The 17632-nt window shown below is 42.6% G+C and overlaps 1 long non-coding RNA gene across 2 annotated transcripts; it reads left to right on the forward strand.

Moving 5' to 3' along the window:
* The first annotated feature begins 517 nt into the window (after positions 1 to 517).
* On the forward strand, positions 518 to 17168 carry LOC147005655 (uncharacterized). Of its 2 annotated transcripts, none has more exons than XR_015046634.1 (3): positions 518 to 723; positions 15326 to 15489; positions 17010 to 17168. It is a non-coding gene; the product is annotated as an uncharacterized LOC147005655 (long non-coding RNA). The 2 variants fall into 2 exon arrangements; XR_015046633.1 differs by lacking the exon at positions 518 to 723 and adding an exon at positions 11134 to 11254.
* The last annotated feature ends 464 nt before the right edge of the window (positions 17169 to 17632 follow it).

A 17632-nucleotide genomic window follows, 5' to 3' on the forward strand; every position in this document is an offset into this window, starting at 1 on the left:
GATTCCTGGACTCCGGGATACAGCTCTGCTCACATCTGCCTGCATGCACATCTGTGGGCAGCTGTGCCTCAGGCAGCTGTGCCTCCAAGCAAGTGAGCAGAGGCTGGGGGAAATCTGATTGTACTTTCTTTTCCCTGTGTACCTGAAGGGTTTCTTTCTCCCCCACTCTGAGTTTTTTGTTCTTTCCTTTCTCCTTATTTCTCTGTAATGGCGTCTTTCTGCAATCGTTTCCCTTCACAAAACAAAGCTTCTCTCTCTTTGCACCAAAGTTCAGGGACTCTTCTGCATGGTTGTGCTTACACCTATCACACCTGTCTCACAATCTCTTTCTCATATTTTCCATGGTTCCTGGGTGGCCAGCATGGGCACACACACATACACACAGCATAGACTAGTCACCACATTGCTATTCTGAGACCATCCCTGGAGAGTGTATCATGGAAAAGAGCTCCCAAAGGGGTGTGTGCCAGGAGCAGTACCCAAGGATACTAAGCTGCTTTGCAGATGGCCAGGCTGGTATTGGCTGCTGTGTGAACAGAGAGTGCTGCCGGCCCCTCCAGCCTCACTCACCATCAGGCTGGCTTTCTCCAAATGTTTCCATTGTATGGCTGAATTTCCTGGCTACTCGATATGGAGAAAAAAGTCTTTGGGCATGTGTGGCTTACCTCAGTCCTGGGGAACATCAGGTGACTTCTAGTTTGGCTGCTATGCTCTCATAAGGAGGTAAGGCTTTGTATTCAGGAAAATTTGCCTAGATGTCTAGTTACCATTGCCCATAAGCTGGAATCCTTGGAGAAAGCATGTGTCCTTCTTTCAGGACCCAAGTTTCCTTGCTATGGGACAGGAACAAAGGTAGTTGGAGATGTCTAGATACTTGATATGGATTGTCTGTGTAGTGTGCTAAAGATCAAAGATGGCTATGACCCTTTGTGCATATCAGATGTGGATTCTGACCCCAAGACTTATGCTGGCTCCCCACTGTGAGGTATTAAGAGAATGATGGAACCAGCTGCATTCAGAGGTCAGAGCCTGGGGTGACTGGGAGCAGATAAGGCCATCAGTGCAACACCGTAGGCTAAGAAGGAAGCCAGGCATTGAATGTGGTCCCTTGTGGCTCTACTTCCCCAACCAGAAGCCAAAAGAAAGCTCTTTTGTTTTTGTTTTGTTTTGTATTTTGGTATTTTTCACTTTGTTTTGTTTTAAGCAAAGTCTATGAAGTCTGTGTGTCATAAAGCAACAGAGGCAAGGTAAATCCTGTAACTTTCAGGCTTTGTCTCATTGTGCAAATTGTGCAATTTCAGTTCTCTCACAAAACTTGGATGCCAACAAATGAGAAAAAGAGAACACTTGATCCCAAGAACTTAACCTTCAGGAAGACAGTTTTTAAAATGATTGTGTGTGTATGTGTGTGTGTGTGTGTGTGTGTGTGTGTGTGTGTGTGTTAGTATGCATGCCTCTGTATCATGTGGAGGCCAGAGGACAGCAAGAGTCTGTTTTCTCTTTCCTCGGTGTGAGTCCCAGGGTTCGAACTCCAGGTACCCAGGTTCCTAGGTGTCCTTGTCCTCTGAGATAACACCGATCCTTGCTTATGGCACTGTGTAGTGAGAATTTTGGTTTCTTTAAACAGAAAGGTTATGTGAATATGTTTTGTTTTAATCCCAGGTATGGGATATGGGGCTGCTTCAGATTGTCCACAGCAGCTGACTCTGATTCGCCTCATGCTCTGCAGGAATGTAATTTCATAAGCTGCAGATGGTTTCTACAAATGTATGATATTTGGAATTCTGGAGACTCTTGGGAGGGTATATAATTGCAAGAGCCCAGAGAGAGCCACTGCTGTTCCTCCTGCTGGTTGCTGGTTGCTGGTTGCTGGTTGCTGGTTGCTGGTTGCTGGTTGCTGGTTGCTGGTTGCTGGTTGCTGGTTGCTGGTTGCTGCTTGCTGCTTGCTGCTTGCTGCTTGCTGCTTGCTGCTTGCTGCTTGCTGCTTGCTGCTTGCTGCTTGCTGCTTGGTTACTGGTTAGAGATACCCTGATCTGAAGATCAAAATTGCCCCCAAGAAACTCAATGCCCCTAATTAGCAGGAAGTAGTCTAACTTGGGATCAATGCCCCTTTTCTCTCCACTCTTTCCTCTTCTACCTGGTGTTGGGGGCTTGGAAGGAGTAAGGGTGAAGAAGAGTGGTAGAAATAGGAACTCATAAAGTCCATGTACAGCACTGTCGTGTTGAAAAGGGCTGTGTTGTGCTACCCCCTGATAAAGTTACCTCTCTACTAAATACACACAATGGATCCACTTTTACAACAAAAACTCTAGGTTCCCAGCATCAGGATGCCCTGGGGGAGGATCCCCAAACCTTATTAAACAGAGAAAGTCACTTCCCCAGCACTTGCATTTCCCTGTTCCCAGAAGCTGCAGACCCCAGATACCCAACCAGGCATCAGCTCTTACCCAAGGCAGAGTTTTTTCCAGGCTCTACAGGTACCATGTACTTAAACCAGCCTCATGGTTGAGTTATTGCTTCCAGGGGTCAAGGGTCAAGGGTCAACTTCTATGCCCCCTATCCAGCCAGAGCCTCAGCTTTTACCCTTGTTTCCCCAGGGTTCAGAGCAACAGAACCTCAGAGGAAAGGATCAAGGTGTCACCAGGGAGGGATTCAAAGGTTCTGTTTGCTCCCATCAAGAAGAATGGTGAGGTTCTCAGGAGAAACTAACAAGTATGCTCACTTCAAAATGAAGTTTGGGGTTATTTTTCAACAAAATAGGCACTGACCTATTTAAATTTGATGTAACCTTCCTGGGAGAAGGAGGAAGCAGCTGACCAAGGAGGTGTTTGATCCGAGTCAGGAACAGCTCTTTTATTTTCCCTATGAGTCTGTCATTTCTCTCGAACCACATTTATCCAACAGTCATGACCATACTTTATGCGTGTTCCTGGGCCTCTAGCTCTGACAGCTTACACAGTGACTTCTCCAGGCACACAAACTCAAGGAGCAGAGGGAGAAATGAATTAATGCTTCCTGAAGCGTGTGGTGCTCAGCTGTCTAATGTTTAGACAATTTAGAGATTATGCCAGTAAGCCACTAGGGAAGGGAGATTGACAGCATGCATCCTTCTGTCCTCACTGGTACATGAAGAAGTCCCAGCCTTTGCAGTGAGGTTCTGTGAGCAAGGATGCACCTGCCAGAAATGTCAGCAGCTGTAGAAGGTAGGGGGAGACCTTCACAGAGGGAAAAATGAGAGGGCAAAGACTCACAGGGCAATCTTCTGCTTAATTAATTTTATGACACACACAAATGTGGGACCATTGGCTTCTTGTTCATGACATAAAGGGGAGCTCTGGCTTCACTTCACAGAGACAGGTTTGTGTCAGCAAGGGTAGAATGTCATGGAAAACAATCATCAGATAAAAACATCTCACTGGAAACAGCAAAAAGCACTTCATAGCAAACACATTCACTTAAGAATTTAGAGAACAGACAGCAACACAGTCCTAAAATTCAATGCATGGAAAAAAAAAAGAGGAAAAACATGAGAAAAATGAATGGAGAGAGAAGGTGATTCAAGTTCTACACTGGGATGAGGACGGGCAGGCAGGCATGAGTTCTCATGTCAGAATGGAAAACCAAGATGCATACACAAGCCTTTTCTGATGAGTTGAAACCTGAATCGATGTGAGAGTCCCTTACCATATGCTCTGGGAGCCATCGGTTGACCTGAAAGCATCATGGAACATGGTGAGGGATACCAGCTACAATACCTCAGTTGGTCTTTGTGGGTTTTCAAATGACTTATGTAAATGCTAAGACCTCCTAATGAACAGATGAAAAACAGAATTGCATAAGTCTTGGGTGATGGCTCAAATACCAGAGAGGTTGACAGGGGTGAGAGGATACTATAGTCCTGAGTTTGATGTGGAAGTGATTGCTTGGGGTTAAGAAAGGCTTGAGAATATTCCAGAAAGTAACTACGCATCCAAACGAGTAACAGACAGTATAAACACTATTAAAAATCATTTTAAAGTAGTTTTGTATGGAAACATCTAAGCTGAAATTAGATGATTTACTTGATAAAAGACAGATGGTATTTTAAAGCACAAATATTCAGGTATGCCCTACTTTAACTGTCAACTTGACAATGGTCTAGGATCATCTGAGAGGAGAAGCCTCTATTGAGGGATTGTGTAGATTAGATTGACATGGGGGCATGTTTGTAGGGATTGTCTTGGTTATTGATGTAGGTTATCCCAGTCCACTCTAGGAGTCCCCATTCCTACACTGGTGGTCCTGAACTAAACATGAGCCTGTGACTGAGGTAGCTACCAAGCGGGTAAGAAGCATTCCTTTATGGTTTCTGCCTTTGGCTTCAAATTGGATGCCATAAATCCAAGTAATCTTTACTCCTCAATAAATTTTACTGAGGTTAATTGAGGGGAGTAAAATTTAGAATATACTATAATCCAAATATACACAGATAACATCTTCTCATCTCTCAGTCTTTGGTGTACATAGTAAGATTCTTTAAAGTAGCAGGCTCCACTAAGTTTGACAGAAAGACATTGGTAGGTACAAGGGGAGGCTGGAAAGAACTACCTAGGGACGTGAATCAAGAAAAGACTTTGAGCACAGCGCAGGACAGCCATTATGAAGCAGAGAGTAAGAAGTAGAGGAGAGCTACAGCAGGAAACAAACCAAGCGTGTCATCTGCCATGGGAGTGGACCACAGCCCAGGATGCTGTTAGGAAATGGAGACAGCGTGAACATGCTTGAGGTATGGGAGAAAGATAAGCAATCATGCCATGCCACAATAAAAAAGTCAAACCTTCCAACCAGGCAATGAATTCCCTAGCCCAACACAAATATGCACAACACGCACAATAAGGCTGACACTTCACAAAAGCTCAAGCATAAAATAAGACTTTTAAAATACTTGCCAAAGAGAAATAGAATCACCAGGATAAACTTTATTTAAGAGCTTTCTTCTGATTTCAGTTACATTAAATTTGAAAGATAATTTTTTAAAAATATAATGCCTTGCTGTGGTTGAGAAAAGGCCTAGCTGGGCTTAATACTACATTGAATGGTGGAGATTGAGGGTATAACTCAAGTAAAGCTGATTTTTCAGTAGAGAATGTCTTCCTTTGGCACTGATTGGTTAAGGAGTATGGTGGACCTTTTAGATCGTGCAACGGCCTCCTAGGAATCCATAGACTAAACCCTGGATTCTTTCAGTGGCCACCTGAAAGGCCAGGTGATTTGATATGCTCTTCTGGCCTGTGTGGGCATCTGAATACACATGCCATGCACACACACACACACACACACACACACTTATCACCATCACCACCACCACCCTCATCAACAATAATAAATATTTTAAATGTTCACAGAAAAAGTTAGCTTTTGAAACTTCAAGTTTAAAAAGTTAAAAGCAAGCAAACAAAATAAAACAAAGAGCTGTCCATTGCTCTACAGCACAGCCTTAATGGTTCTGAGAGCAGTGGAAGGTTGGTCTGCTCTGCATGGGTACACTCTTTTCCCACTTCATTTTTGACAGTTACCATTTTTAATAGACAAAATGCATTTTTTAAAAAATGATACAACAATCAAGCTAGATGATAAAATAAGTACAGAGTGACTACTGGTTTTTTTTTTTTTTTTTTAAGAAGCATGGTTTTTTTTTTTTTTTTTTTTTTGCTTTTCTGCAAGAAGTAGTAAAATAATGTTTTTTAAAAAATAAATGAAAATAAGAATGCAAACAGGGATTCTGTGGTCTGTCTTTAGATTTGACTACTCCATCCTATATCATTCAGACCTAACTTATAAACAGAAAGCATACACATTGAATTATATCGGTGGAGGTATAAAGGAAGATTTTGTTATCTGTCTACCCATTTTCAAACCTGATAATGTATGATTTTTTTTGTATTATTTTTGAAGTGTAGTATATTAAAATATATATAATCCTTATGATGATTAATTTTAAAAATAAAAGTACCTCTTCTAAATAAGCTTTGTCAATATATTATTGAACACTGAATCTTCAGTTGTTCAGGAAACTGAATTCTTATTTTTACAGATAAATCCTAGACAAAAAGGCAGAGTGACTATTGTTAAAACGGTCTGTTGTGTACGCGGAAAGTTGTTAAGAACATAGTTCTTAAATGTTCATTAGTAGTGCTCTGAAGACACCCCGATACCTACAATAATTAAATGTACATACTCATGTACATACATCCACACATATATAAAACCAGCATTTTTTTCCTGGTTGTGAACTGTCCTTCCCAAGGCAGGGACTGAGAGCATCTTACTGATTCTTGTCATTTCTTAGGCAGAGCCTAATGGAATCTATTCATGTGACATAGGTTTGTTTAATGAATGGCTCACTGCAGAGGCAGCTTAAGCAGGGCTTATATGGTGTGTTAAGTCACATATTTAAACACTCACTTTTTGTTATGACCTTTCTGTGGAATTGTGATTCATACAATACTTTTAGAATTCATTTTAAAAAATTTAAAATTGAGTATGTGTGTATGCATAAATGTGTGTACATCTGTGTCTGAGTATTTCTGTCTCTATCTCTGTCTGTCTGTCTCTGTCTCTCTCTGTCTCTGTCTCTCTCTCTCTCTCTCTCTCTCTCTTTCTCTCGTATCTTAGGCATGAGAAACTACTCAGAGAGTAACTTTTCAGAGTGTGTGCTCTTGCATTCTCCCCATGCTGAGGCAGGGTGGCTCTTGTTTGTGTAGCTGAGCAGCAAGCCCCAGACTATCTGGCCTCCAATTCTCCTGTCTTCCCTTTTGCTCTCACTGTAGGAAAACCAGAATTAACAGCTGTGATCCACTGCATCATCTTTAAAACCTGGATGTTAGAGGTCAGATTCAGGTTGTCTGGCTTGCTTTTAGAATTTTTCAAATTTCATCAGTATGTTCTTGGAAGGCCTGCATACTTTAGCAACTGATGGCGATTCTGCACAACTTGGACATTATATATGTGAACACATGTGACACATATGTATATTTAATTCTTGTTGCTGTTAGTGTTGAAACAAAGTCTTGCTATATACTTGGCTGACAGAATTTGCTATATAGGATAGGTTTATCTATCACCCCTAGTAATCCTTCTGCCTTTCCCTTGTGGACAAAATACATTTGAAATCCTAGGTTCACTTTATCACTGGCAACACGGGGTATGGAATTGGCCAGCTTGATGGGGGTGTGATTTCTGCTAGTAAGACAATGACATTACCATAATGGAAATAATATAATTTTGCAAACACTCAGTGAGATTGACACCCACCATCTAAATAACCACCACTGTAACAACATTAAGTAATGGCTTTTACACAGAAGGAGTTCTTCAAGACCGTTTTGGCAAACATGCCTCAAGACTCAGACTTCAGCACGCTGCCTCTGATCCACATAATTTTTTACTGTTCTCATTAGAACTAAATTTGCCGGGTTCGTTCAGGTGTTCTATTCCAAGAGGAAATAAAACCATGGAATTAAGCAGCATAGTGCAAAATTAACAACTTACAATAAACTTGATGTGCATTCTGTGATCTCAACTTTTGCTTTGTCGTAGGTTTAGCAAGAAATTGGGGTAGGGGAGAACCTGAGAGAAGCATTCTTAGGTTACATTTGGCTGATATTTTGCCATTGCTGAAGTACTTCATCTGCACTTGCTTTTGTAACAGTTTCCTGCTTTGCTATGCTTAGGGGATTTTACTTGTTACTTTTGCTTTTGAGACTAAATCTTCCTTATCCCATGTTTGCCTGTAGAATCCCATGTAGCAAAGGCTGGCCTTGAACTTCTGATCCTCCTGCCTCCATATTACAGGTGATTGAGATGATAGATAGATCGGTTACCATGACTAGCAATTTGCCTTTTATGGAGTAACTGCCTTCTATGATTGAGTACCATCATTCTGTTTAATATTAAATTAGCTTGCATGGTGGCAAGCTAATTTAATATTTCAATTTCAAAACACAGGGTTTTGAAAGTGGATGCAGAGAAGAGAAAACTGTTTAAACAGCTGGAAGCATCATAGCCTGGAGGCTTCAACATCCCACAGAAGCAAAAGAGACTTTGCTGGGCTTTTTAGTCAGCTCGGCATCAGCAGAACTCAGAATTTCTGTGCTGCTGCCTGAATTATTCACAATTAATAGGATTCACCTGAGTGGTCAGAAATGAGCAACACTCCCTCTCATTAATGGTTAGGGGTAGGTCACATAGGATGTGTGCAATGAATACCAAATAATGTGAATCTGCTTGATGCTAAATGCATGAGGTTTCTGTGATAAAAATTATAATGGAAATGACATCTTCACTCGGCTTAAAAGCTCAGCTTGTAAATATAGTATATGTAATTAATGCTAATCACTATTTTAGTACCTCTAAATGTCATCTCCCTAAAACAAGAACTGCCCTTCACTTATGAGGCAAAAAAAATGATATTGATGCTGCGCGCGGGTGTGGTGTGTGTGTGTGTGTGTGTGTGTGTGTGTGTGTGTGTGTGTGTAAGTGCATCTGTATGAATGGCCCAATGATGAAATGAAGAAGTTAAAGTCATGATTTGGAATTCTTTCCAAAATTGTGTGATTGACAAAGTTTCAAAATTTGATAAACACACTTTCCTGTACCTCATCTATTATTACCTGATTTAAACTGACTCAATATCTGCTGGTGTGAATTATTCACTCAGAGAAAAATCAGTGCAGCTATCGGGTTATTAAAATACACCTGACCAGATGTCTTCAACTGGCAAAAATGATGGTTTACCAAATAAAGCTACCTTTCAGGGCTACTCCTACAGCTAGGAAAGAAATATATATAATGTTTATTTATTCGAGTAGGATTTAAGCTATCTGTATAAAAACGAAGGGTTTGTGTTGTCCTCCAACCCAAAAGGTTTCCGTGCACAGTGTTAATTCTGCACATGCCACGGAGTTATTGTCAGATCTGTGTCTGCTGTGAGCAACACACATATGGAGAAACATCAGATGTACATTATGAAGCAGCTCCCTGCCTTCCCTCGAAGTTACCATTTCTTTTTTTTTCTTTTTTTTCTTTTTTTTTAATTTTTAATATTTTTTATTACATATTTTCCTTAATTACATTTCCAATGCTATCCCAAAAGTCCCCCATACCGCCCCCCACTTCCCTACCCACCCATTCCCATTCTTTTGGCCCTGGCATTCCCCTATATTGGGGCATATAATGTTTGCAAGTCCAACGGGCCTCTCTTTCCAGTGATGGCCGACTAGGCCATCTTTCGATACATATGCAGCTAGAGACAAGAGCTCCGGGGTACTGGTTAGTACATCATGTTGTTCCAACAATAGGGTTGCAGATCCCTTTAGCTCCTTGGGTACTTTCTCTAGCTTCTCCATTGGGAGCCTGTGATACATCCAATAGCTGACTGTGAGCATCCACTCCTGTGTTTGCTAGGCCCCGGCATAGTCTCACAAGAGACAGCTATATTTGGGTCCTTTCAGCAAAATCTTGCTAGTGTATGCAATGGTGTCAGCGTTTAGAAGCTGATTATGGGATGGATCCCTGGATACGGCAGTCTCTAAATGGTCCATCCTTTCATCACAGCTACGAACTTTGTCTCTGTAACTCCTTCCCTGGGTGTTTTGTTCCCAATTCTAAGAAGAGGCACAGTGTCCACACTTTGGTCTTCATTCTTCTTGAGTTTCAAGCGTTTAGCAAATTGTATCTTATATCTTGGGTATCCTAAGTTTTGGGCTAATATCCACTTATCAGTGAATACATATTGTGTGAGTTCTTTTGTGATTGTGTTACCTCACTTAAGATGATGCCCTCCAGGTCCATCCATTTGGCTAGGAATTTCATAAATTGGACATAGTACTACCGGAGGGTCCAGCAATACCTCTCCTGGGCATATATCCAGAAGATGTCCCAACCGGTAAAAAGGACACATGCTCCACTATGTTCATAGCAGCCCTATTTATAATAGCCAGAAGCTGGAAAGAACCCAGATGTCCCTCAACACAGGAATGGATACAGAAATTATGGTACATTTACACAATGGAGTACTACTCAGCTATTAAAAAGAATGAAGTTACCATTTCAAAAGTATTTGAAGTTAATGCCAATTGCTTACCATGCTGAGTTCTTCCTCTCCATCAGGGGGCGCTACCGGCACTCAGTCACTCTGGAGGCAGAATGAAGTCTGAATCAGGGTCCACCACAGTCTGTGTTCTCCTTCATCAGACTGGAAGGGGAAACAGTGGGCCACTGTGGTTCCCAGGTACCTGGGTGCCGCTATAGTCAGGAAGGGGCTGTGTTTCTTTAAGATAAAGGTTTTTCCCATGGCAATTCTTAATAAAGAGCCAATCCTTGCTTATTCACACTGGTTTATTTCGTGGTGGATGAAGGATATGTATTCAGGTTTTACTTCTTCATGCTAAAGTGAGTGGGTACAAGGTTTGAAAAACTGCAGATTAGACAACCTTACCTCTTAAAACCTTAAGAAAAGACCCTGAAAGCCAATGGACATTCCACATTGCACGCACTTTATTCGGAGTGAACCAGGGATTAAATACCTTTTGTGGGTAGGAATACTCAGGAAAGAAAGCCCATTGGTTGGAAGCTCAGGGTTATCTAGATACCTCATTACCATGGAGAAGAACTCCAGGTATTATGCTATGTGACCCAGTGCCCATGGTCCTCAGTGGGAGTGTCCTGGTTACTGTTCCAGAGCAGGTAGAGGCAGGTAGGGAATGGCTTGACTCCTGCCTTCCTCAATTCTGAGATTCACAGTGGGGTTCGACCACATTCAACCTTACCATTTCTTATGCCTGTCTGGTAACAAGATACCACATGCCTTACAATTACTGCTTGCTTTATAAGATACATACTTTTAAGTCATGAATGCAGAGACATTTGAAAGATTTTACCAAAGAGCTTGTTAAAAAAAATCAATAACAAAAGAAACAGTTTGGCTCGAAGGAATTAAGAGAACATTTAAACAAAGCGACATCTGTGATTGTATCATGGCGTGTCACAGTGCAGCACATCCCTTGGAATGACACCACACATGGATGGAGATGACAACTTCACCTCCCGCTAATCCCACCTCAGCAGCAATCTCACTTCTCTCGTTTCCCACACAGGCACGGGCAGAGTAGGCACACAGTTTGGGTTTACTTTAGCAAGTGAGAGAGCCACTGCCAACTCCATAACAGAGGGTAGACTAAGCCACGCTGTAAAGACCTGCCTCTGGTATCTGGAGGTAAGTCCTGTTCTTGATCACCCTGGGTCAATCTAGGGCCATCTTATTTCTGGAATAGTCAGAGGTTTTCTTAGAAGTCAGCCTTACCCATAGTCCATAATCCAGTCTTATAAGAAGTTAAGACACTTAGTAGGTGAAAGGGTATGGTGAGCTTTGTGGGAACCAGTCTGAGCCAGTATTTTTCTTTTTAAATTTAATTTAATTATTTTTATCATCCAGATTTTATCCCCCTCCCAGTCCATCCTCTGACTGTTACACATCCCATACCTCCTCTCCTACCCCCTGTCTCCATGAGGATGTCCCCACCCCACACCCCACCAGACCTTCCCATTCCCTTCAGTCAAGAGACCTTCAGTCTCTTGAGGGTTCTGCCTTTGGGGGGGTCCTCCTATCTGGTTGCCTATCACACACTCAGCTGCAGACCCTCTTATCAATCTTCCTTGAGGCCCCCATGATCGATTTGTGTCCCTAACACTCGTGTAACCCTAGTAGTTGTTTTCACCATGCCAATGTACCTGAAGGAACATTCATTGCACATGTGTGTGCTTATAAATTATGAACACAGCATGTATTTTCATAAATACTCTTGCACACATAAAACCCACAGCATACCTTGGTTTCTATTTCAACTCTCATTCTTCACCGTTCTCTGAAACCTTTTCTTGAATTCTACTTCAAACTTTTCTATTTCCCCAGTGTGGAGGTTACATTGCATACAGACACCAAACATTCTCACCTCTGTTCTTCCTGTTTGGTTCTACTTATAGTTCTTCATTTGGCTATTTTCATTTCCTTCTGTCAATTCAAACATCACTATAAGTGCACATATATGTGTGCACATATATATGTTTATTCTGACTCAGTTCAGGGGGGGGGCAGTCCATGGTGGTGAAGAAGACATGGTAACAGGAGCAGCAGGCAGAAGTCATATCACATACATATATATCCACACACTTATATAACCACATAATCCTTTTCCAGGAGGAGAGGTCCGCTTGGGTCACTCTCTGCCCCACATAGGAACCTTATGAACATTTCTGGGCTCTTCAAAATAATGAACTAGTTAGTATACTACAGATGTCTTTTATTTTCTTTTTATGTTTACAGATATTGCATTTGCATTATGTCTGTGCACCACATGTGTATCCTCTGCCCCTTGCCCACAGAATGGAGAACATAAAAGTTTGTCTACTTTTCTTACTTCTGAGATCAGATACCTGATGATAAGGGTGCTAGATTCCCAGGAACTGGAGTTCTGGGAATTGAACAGACAGTATTCTTAACCACTGAGCCATCTTTTTAGCCCTTACAAACCTATCTATCTCTATCTATCTATCTATCTATCTATCTATCTATCTATCTATCTTCTTCAAATAGCTGTGAACTCTCTAAGGTCATGGACTTTTTGTTGTTGTTATTGTTGTTGCTGTATTTGAAAGTCTCAGAACGTTGCTTAGCAAAAATAGAAGCATCCGGATTGACATCTTAAGAGCACAGACTTTTCAACTTAAACAATAAGTAACCCAAAGAAGCTTCTATGAATTGTGCTGGAAAGACAAAATCAGGAGGGTTGAGTCCACTAACAGACTGGGCGCAGAACAGACACTATCCCAGAGCAGTTGACTATCAGCTGTTGATGAGCATAAAAGGTTGGCTACTTTCTTGTTGCTGAGATTAGATGTCTGACAAGAAGCAGCCTACAGAAGGAAGAGTTTATATTGGCTCATAGTTCAAGAGGGGACAGTCCATGGTGGTAGGGAAGACATGGTGACAGGAGCAGCAGGCAGAAGTCACTTCACATCTGCAGTCAGGAATCAGGAGAGAAGGACACAGGAGAGTCAACTGGCTTTCTCTTCTTTATTCAGTGCTAGACACCAGCCTATAGAGAGCAGTGCCACCCATAGGTATGATGGGACTTCCCACATCAATTAACATAATCCAGAAACTCCCCCATAGACTATAGATGTTGACTCTAGAACTAGTCAAGTCAGCCATCGGTACAGCCTCTTACAGTTCACGTGCACAGGGGTTAGTACCTCATCACAATGCGTGTACCCAGTGTTAGTGCCTCTCACAGTGCACGTGCACAGGGTTAGTGCCTCATCACAATGCGTGTACCCAGTGTTAGTGCCTCTCACAGTGCACGTGCACAGGGTTAGTGTCTCAGTTTCCTATATAGCAAGAACAAACACCTGCCATTTCATGGATGTTTAACCACAAAGGGGGTGTTCTAGCCATCAAGAGATAGCTGTTGACTAACTGTATACAGCTGTGGTTTTCTTGGCCACCCTCTCCCTCTCCCTCTCCCTCTCCCTCTCCCTCTCCCTCTCCCTCTCCCTCTCCCTCTCCCTCTCCCTCTCCCTCTCCCTCTCCCTCTCCCTCTCCCTCTCCCTCTCCCTCTCCCTCTCCCTCTCCCTCTCCCTCTCCCTCTCCCTCTCCCTCTCCCTTTCCCTCTCCCTCTCCCTCTCCCTCTCCCTCTCCCTCTCCCTCTCCCTCTCCCTCTCCCTCTCCCTCCCCCTCCCTTCCCCCTCCCTCTCCCTCCCCCTCCCTCTCCCTCTCTCTCTCTCTGTGTTTTCAGCTAGCTTAAGGTCCCATTGGTGATCTCATGGCTGTCAGTTCAGATATTCTGCTGCCCTGGGGTTAACATTTTTTGTTTGGAGTTGTGGAGTTGAGAAATGCCTCTGTAGGTAAAGAGTCCTTGCTGCCAAGCCTGACTACCCAAGTTCTAGCCTCAGAAGCTACTCGGGAAAATGAGAGTCCCAACTCTGCACCTTGTCCTCTGACCTCCACCTGCCATGACACAAACATCCACATGCACACAATAAATACATATCATAAAAAGGAAGCTTTGTCATTTTAAATTGAAGTTTTCATGAATGTGGGGCGGTTCTACAATAGTTTACCAGGCCGTATAAACAGGGACAGGGCTTGGGCTGGCTTCTCAGAATCTCCTTTCCAACTCTTCCTCACACACCCGTCTTCGAGTGAACAATGCTGCCCCGCCAGCACTAAGCAGTTCAGTGAAATGCTGTCGTGTCTACAGTGGAGCACAAAGTCTGAAGTTCTTCCACCATTCCCACAAAATCATTATTAATTTTTGTTCAGGATATTCTAAGTATTTAAACTACAGTCGGGTTGATGCTGGCCAGAGAAGGAAAACTACTTCTAAGCTGTGCGCCTCCTTTAAACACCACAGGCCATCTCTAGACCTTGTAAGGATGCTAAAGTTAAACTCACTATTATACCAGAAAAGACTCTCTGTAATTTAAAAACTTTAATATTATGTTCCATGTGCAAGAAGCAATGATTCTCTCAGAAAACAACAAACAAATGCTATAAAAGCCAGTGTTGGGTAGACCTTACAGAGAACTCTCCACTACTCCAGTCACTCACTGTGGGCCATGGAAAGGGAAATTAAAATCACCCCACAGAATGTGTTAGGGATTAGAGAAACTAATTGCTTAAATAATCTAGCCTGTTCAAGGATTTACAGTCGGCACTACCCTCCCTGAAGGACGTACGTGCACATGGTGACTGGACTTACTGCAGCTGGGGGGGGGGGGTGAAGCTTGCTTTTTTGTTTTAGTTCCATTGTGCAGTTTATTTTGTGTACAGACTATACCTCACAGGATTGGAGGAAAGACTCTGAAAGCCTTAAAGATGTAGGTCATTCTTCACATATACACTCCCTCTGCCTCTGTCTTAGTCAGCTAGTGCATATGTGTTGGTTGTAATATCTTACTAGCTTTAGGCTGACTCTTTAGTTCCAAGATGCATGGTAAGTGCCATGGAAGACAGCGCAGCAGCATCTCATTCTAGAGGCGCTGACCACCAGGCTGTATCACGTTTAAAATAGCAGGGCACACTGCACATTGCAAGTGACCCTTCCCCAGTACAAATGAACAAAACATCAAAAAAACAACACAAAAGGGACAGAGCAAGTGCAAAAGGACAACTAGTTACTGCTGCAGTTTAAACAGATTATCAAAAAGCATCATCGCTGAACACCTAGTGTCACTGCGGTGATGTCATTTCCACAGCCTGTATCGGCCTGTGCATTCTTTCTTTCAGAGTCATGATGCCAACCAGAGAAAGGAAACTGATTCTAAGCTGTGTGCCTCTCTTGAAGGTTGGCAGCCATCTCCAAACCCTGTTCTTTTTATCTCGCGTGAGAGAAGACAGGAAATTTGATCACAGCCTGGAATACTACACCCAGGAAAAAGAAAACACACATGGTAAGATCGCAGAAAAATGCGTGCAATCTCTGCCTTCAGCCCGCCAGCACACATGAGAATGGCCAAAAATAGTCCCTTTCTTGGAGCTTAGCTTTTATTTTCCTGGGCAGTTTGCTGACTGGTGGGTTTGACCGTGGCAAGGAGAATAAGCCTTGTTTCTCATCTGCAGCTTGGCACTAAGGGATACTTCACATCCAATCAGTGCTCACTTCCGAGTAACGTTATAAGATGCCCTACTTTTTAAAGGGACCTTCTGGATTGGATAAGAAATTTGGATAAACTGGGATTCTCTGCTGTGGTTATAACCATTGCAACATGTTTTTCTTTAAACAGCTTGTGATGCATTTAAGATTAAATGTCTTCTAATTAGATATATTCTGGATGATAAGCAGACATCATTATCCTAACTGCATAGATTTATATGCAAGCAATACCACTGGCTATTTAATTAGCCAGAAAGTTCTCAATTTTCCACAGGCTACCGAAAGGCTCTCCCCAGAAAAACCTGGAAATCACTTTAAATTAGCATGACATGCCAGGGCTTGCCTGCCCTTTGTAGACACAGACCCTAGTTTATGTCCTCATTCTGGCACTTACACTGCAAGGAACTGTTTAACTTCCCTGGCTGGACTTTCTATAAATAAGCGAAGGTCCGATGGTATTCCCTGAAGGCTCATGGCCACAGTCAGTGGCAGTGGATGCTGCTTACAACACACCATCTGCCATCGCCGGACACCAGCACTGGCTACAATCTCACAGATGTTTTCCTAATAAGAGGATAATTTTAATACGCATTTAACTGAAATAGAATTTTATCACTTCCCCCTCCCTAGCTTCTCTCCATCCCTTCTCATGCCCCCCCTCTCATCCAATAGCCTCCTTCTCTTTGATTTTTATTGTTATATAAATGTATGTGTATATGCACAAATACATAGATACAACACATTGTGTCTAGTTTTGTTGTTTGTGTGTATATAGCTCCAAAGATGACAGTCAACAAGGAAGTTTATCATTGGGAAGGTCTAATTCTCCCTCTCCCAGCAGGAGGGACTATATGAAGAATTCTCTCCATCCATTTGTTCATTGAACACTAACTCACATGGCAATCAGTTGTAAGACATTGGTTAGCTCTCTTGCTGTGACAAAAAATACCTGAAAAAAAAAAAAGGCAACCTAAAGGGGGTGGAGGTGGGGGGGCTTGATTAACCACAGTTGTGAGAAAGTTGTTCACCAAAGGGATGAAAGCTGCAGTCACACTGCATCTAGAAACAGGAAGTAGAGACTAGATCAGACAGGAAGTGGGACCCTGCTATAATGCCTTAAGGTCCACCCAGAATGGCCCATTCCCCTGGCCTCAAGCAAGCCTCTACCACCTCAAGTTCCCACACAGTGCCATCAGTTGGGCACAAGAGACATTTATATTCAAACCACAGCATATCACATCTCTGTTTCTTATCCCCAAGCCCCGCAGCCCCTGCCCAGTGCAACCCATTCAGACATTTTTCTTTCTTTTCTTTCAGCCTCTACCAAACACAGGGTCACTTGTTAGGGTTTGTACACTGCCAGCTGGAAGTCACAGACACTGACAGTCACGCTAAAAAAGGCCTTAAGCTCTCACTGCCCTGCAGAAGGACTTAAGGGACAGGACCTTCAGGGTCCCTTAGTCAAGGCTCTGAGAGAGAGACTTCCTCCATAGCTTCACTTTCTACACAGAAGAGTGGGTGTAGAGCCGGGGTAAGTGCTTTGAGATATGAGAACAAGAAGACTGAAGTTTCATGCAACACTCAAGACAGAGAAATTCCAATTTCCAGTGGTGTGGACAGTTTACAGTTCTGCCACCAAGAGACACAGCGCTCACAAGCACCAACCTCAGTTAGAGAAGAGATTTCCCCTGGAGGAGTATCTTAGTTCTCCTGCTCACCACTGAAAGTCCTTTCGCTAGAGTCTCCACAGGATCCATAATCACATCAGGTCTAATCAGAGATCCCTGTTTTAAGATGCTTCGTGAACTCTGACTATTCCTGAAACTTTGATTACTATACTGGTCTTCAATGTGGAGTTCAAGGCTATACCTCCAAGGCCTAAAGAAAGGTAAAAAAAAAAAAATTAAATAGTGATAACAACTGTTAGAAATGTCTCTACT

This window comes from Mus caroli, unplaced genomic scaffold (genome assembly GCF_978045245.1).
Source record: "Mus caroli unplaced genomic scaffold, Mus_caroli_1 scaffold_3, whole genome shotgun sequence".
Lineage (NCBI taxonomy): Eukaryota > Metazoa > Chordata > Mammalia > Rodentia > Muridae > Mus > Mus caroli.